Raw genomic sequence first — 4,936 nt, forward strand, 5'->3', positions numbered from 1 at the left:
TATACCCAAAGAGAGGGGGTGGACTATGAAGAAACCTTCTCTCCTGTTGCTATGCTTAAATCGATTAGAATACTCTTGTCTATTGCCACATTTTATGATTATGAAATTTGGCAAATGGAAGTTAAGATAGTCTTTCTAAACGGCAATCTTGAAGAGAGTATCTATATGGCTCAACCAGAGGGGTTCATTGAACAGAATCACAAGCATAGGGTTTGCAAGCTTAAATGATCCATTAATGGGTTGAAGCAAGCATCTCGATCCTGGAATATAAAGTTTGATACTGCGATCAAATCTTATGGCTTTAAAAATATAAAATTATAAAATTAAAAATAATAAATCACAATTTATAGCAATTTCATCCGCTACTTCAACCGTGCAAATCTTCACTTCTGAAGCTCCAAATGGTTCTTCCTCAACTGAATCAGCTTGTAACACATGAAATGATGGTTGAACCGAGTCTATCCAATTTTGTAGATGAAGAATGAATACTTGTTGACTCTTCTTAGCCTTGGATTCTGTAATAGGTCTAGTTGGAACATTTGGAACACCGTGATTCTTATCAAGAATCATAATATCCCTAGACCATATATGGTATCATGTGTGGTGATGATTCAGTGCTGCCATAAGGCCTTTGTTTCATAGACTAGTCTTTGGGTGGTCGAGAGATTAAATAGATACATTATGAGAGGAGAGAAACGGGTGCGACATGATGTTATAGTCCTACTTTAGAATTGTCATCTATGCTTTGGTATGTATGCACCCAGATAGGATCGAAACCATACCGTCCTACTTTAGAATTGTCTTCAATTGGTATTTTTTCACGAAAAGCAAACATGAGATAACAAATCCAGTCTTTCACTAAGATTTCAAATAGCTGTCCCGAATTCAAGTTGATTATGTTTTGCCTCTTCCTCGGAGAAAGAAGATCAAACAATTCCCAATCATGGTCCTTGCGGATCTGATCATCCATATAATATACAAAAAGAAACTCCGGATATTTGATATCTTTCTCTTTGAATGAGATCTCAATTCCAGCGACGGTTTCATTAGATATCTTACAACTGGAATCCCTCTTTTTTCCGATCTAGTTCCTCCACCACCGCGAACCCCAGTTACATTCAGGCATGATACACTTTTTAGTTATTGGGAGAACCCAAGTACTCTCTTTCGAATCCAGGAAACAGCTCTCAGAGATCTTTTTTCCTTTTGAGCATCAGTGTCACTCAAACTTGGGTCGTGCCTCACCATGACATGCATGGATCACTATATTGTCGTGCCTCATCATGTGCATATACATGTATGTATTACGCAACACACACTTACACACATATAATAAATACATATATACATGCATAAATACATACATACCTATACATATACATAAACAGAAAGGCTATATATATGTGTGTGTGTGTTACATTATGTATTTGTATATAGCACATATTTATACATTTTTATAATTTTCATCATTTTTATTTTAAAATGTGCAAAATTTACCATATATTCCTTCTATATTCTTTTATTAAAAAAAAGATTTGCCCTAAAGTTTGAAAGATCACTCTGACAATGGATAAAAAAAATAGCTAATTTCTATATTAGCTAATAGATTTGCAATTAAATAGTCTAGTGATTTTATGAGTAGTTAATTACAATTTTATTTTGAGTTTTTATTTTTCATGTTTTAAACTTTATTAATGGATACATACATTATTCATTTTTTATTAAGAAGAAATATAAAAGAATAAATGGAGTTATACCTACCATGTTTTAAGAGATTTGAGCCGATATTAAACTCAACTGATGTGCTACCATTAGTAAAAAAATATATGATCATATTAAAAGTCAATCAAATCAATATAGAAATATCATTTAAATCTAAACAAATATTTTGGATTCAACTTGTTTTAGACCTAATTTAATTTTTTAGATGGTAAAGTTTTTAAATCCAATAAATCCTTATCAAATAATGAATTCGCCTGATCTAATATTAAAATATTCACTCTACGGTTGATTCGAGTTGTTCGAGTAATCTAATAAAAATTAATTGATAATTTGTTTTTAAATACCAATTTAGATGACTTGGTTATTGGAGTAACTATTTTAACACTCTAATACACATAAAATAATTTTTAAAAAACAAGATGACAAATTTAAAAAGTTCTCACTATAGGTTATATTTTTCTAAACAATTGCTAATATTCTATGTAAATCCAACCATTTTATTAACCACTCAAATTTTAACCTTTCAAATAATAACCATAATAGTTAATAAATCCCTTTCCTATTTTTGATTCCTAAATTAGCCTATAAAATCCTTTTTCCCCCAATCTAAACTCACAAAAAAAAATTCATCATGGATTTTCCTCCAAAACCCACAAAACTCAATGTAATGTTTCTTCTTCTTTGAATTTCATTTTCTTTTACCTTGTTTTCTTTGTATTGATCTTGTGAGCTTTGCTTGTTCTTCTACTTTCATTGGTTTTTGTTTGGAATCACTTCAAATGATTATGGGTTTTTGTTCAAAACCCCGAATGGTTTATTGAAGAACTTTTTTTTTCGTGGATCCTTACTATTCTCGATAAAATTCGAAAATGTAACCAACAAAAAGATATTGAATCATCTTTGATTTTTTTCGGTAGGTTACAGCAGCGAGAATCTCAGCCGTGATCGTACTGGCATTGGTGAGCTTAGCCACCGTGGACGCTATGAATCCGCGTCTAAGTTCGAACTCCCTAGAATTTCAAGCGATCAATGGTCAGAAACACTCAGCGTTGTTAACGAAGTTTGGTGGCGTCGGCGACGGAGTAACTTCAAATACTCACGCGTCCCGAAAAGCGATTGAACATCTCAGCATAATGGCGGCAGATGGCGGTGCTCAATTGGTCATGTCGCCGAGGAAATGGCTGACCGGAAGTTTTAATCTGACTAGCCATTTCACACTTTTTATCGATAAAGAAGCTAAAATTCTTGCATCCCAGGTTCGACCTATCGAGTATTTTATTTTTATAAACCTATCAACTTTGTGAGTGGTGATTTGAATTTTAATCTTTAATCCAAAATAAATGAGTTAGATTTGTTCCTCATAATTTAATTTAATGGTGCAGAATGAATCAGAATGGCCACTGGTAGAAGTTCTCCCATCTTATGGGAGGGGAAGAGATGCATGCTCTTGGTGGACGGTACAACAGTCTCATCTTTGGAACTAATCTCACCAATGTGGTTATCATTGGTGATTATTTTTTCTTACCTTTTAACATTCTAATTTTTTTTAAATGGATTGCAAAATTATAACAAGCTTCCCTGCCATCAGAATTAAATAAAAAAAACTAAGGTAACTGACAACATAAAAAGAACATTTATAGAAAATAAAGTTGGGTTGGTGACACGGTGTAGGTAACAACGGTACAATCGACGGGCAGGGATCTTCTTGGTGGGAAAAGTTTAAGAAAGGGGAGCTCAAGGTAACACGGCCATATGTGATCGAGATCATGTACTCTGATCAAATCCAGATCTCGAATCTCACTTTGATCAACTCACCTTCTTGGTTCGTCCATCCGATTTATAGTAGGTTAGGCTATTTCGCTTCCGTTCCGTTATCCTTGTATTTTAGGATTATGCTTCAAAAAAAGTATACAATTCAAATTACTCCCGACCAAAAAGAATTTTTAATTATATATCTTAATATGGGTGAAAATGCAGAAATGTGATTATCTAAGGGCTCACCATCTTGGCTCCAGTCACGGTACCCAACACCGACAGAATCAATTCAGGTTCCCTTCTTCTTCTCCTTTAAAACCTTAGGGTTCTTTTCTTCCTCAATCCCTTTCCCTAATTCTCCATTCAATTTATCAGATTCTTGTTCCAACACTAAAATCGAAGACTGCTACATTGTCTTTGGTGACGATTGCATCGCCATCAAGAGCGGATGGGACCAATACGGTATCAAGTTCGGAATGCCGACCGAGGACCTCGTCATTCGCCGACTCACTTGCATCTCACCAGATTCTGCAGGCATTTCCCTTCGCAGCGAAATGTCCGGTGGAATCTGCAACGTCAGGATCGAAAACGTTACAGCAATCAACACATAGTCTGCCGTTAGAATCAAAACCGCTCCCAAACGAGGCAGTTTCGTCAAGGACATTTTCGTCCGAAGAATGTTTCTATCCACGATGAAATACGTCTTCTGGATAACTGGAGACTACAAATCGCATGCGGATGACAAGTTCGATCCCTCGGCATTGCCATTGATTAAGAACATTAATTACAGAGATGTGGTGGTCGAGAATGTTAATATGTTGGCAAATTTGGCGGGGATTTCAGGAGATCCATTCACGGATATTTGTGTTTCGAATTGAAGATTGGATTGTCGGCGACGCCTAAAAAGTTGCAGTGGAACTGTACGAACATTGAGGGATTTAGTAGAGATGTGGATCCGCGGCCATGTGCTCCGCTGGCTAAGGCAGCGAAAAGCGGTGGATGTGACTTTCCCGAGGATCAGCTGCCGATTGAGAATGTTCAGTTGAAGTTATGCTCGGTTGAAATTCCTACCTTTTCATAAAGACTTTGTTTATCTTTTTTTTTTTTTTTAAATTCTATAGAATAAATGATAATGAAAAATTTAATGAAGATATAATAAAATGAAAAGTTTTTAATTTTTAAACTAAGCTATTTCAACTAAACCATAAAAATAATACTCTAAAATTGAAAAAAAGAGAATAAAACTTCTTAAATCCAAATATGTATGGATCCACCCTGAAGTTTTTATGGTATGATTAAGACACCTTATTTCGTATCACATTTTGGATAATCTTTTTGAAGTTTTTATGGTATGATCAAGACACCTTATTTTGTATCACATTTTGGGTAATCTTTTTTCAATTATATTCGTAGGAATTAAATCTTTTGTCTTATAGAAGAGAGTGCATAAACTATGGTC

The 4,936-nt window shown here is 34.7% G+C and overlaps 1 pseudogene; it reads left to right on the forward strand.

Annotated features, from left to right (window-relative positions):
* Positions 1 to 2,353: 2,353 nt before the first annotated feature.
* On the forward strand, positions 2,354 to 4,558 carry LOC111474692 (annotated as a pseudogene).
* The last annotated feature ends 378 nt before the right edge of the window (positions 4,559 to 4,936 follow it).

This window comes from Cucurbita maxima, unplaced genomic scaffold, assembly GCF_002738345.1.
Source record: "Cucurbita maxima cultivar Rimu unplaced genomic scaffold, Cmax_1.0 Cma_Scf00524, whole genome shotgun sequence".
Taxonomy (NCBI): Eukaryota; Viridiplantae; Streptophyta; class Magnoliopsida; order Cucurbitales; family Cucurbitaceae; genus Cucurbita; species Cucurbita maxima.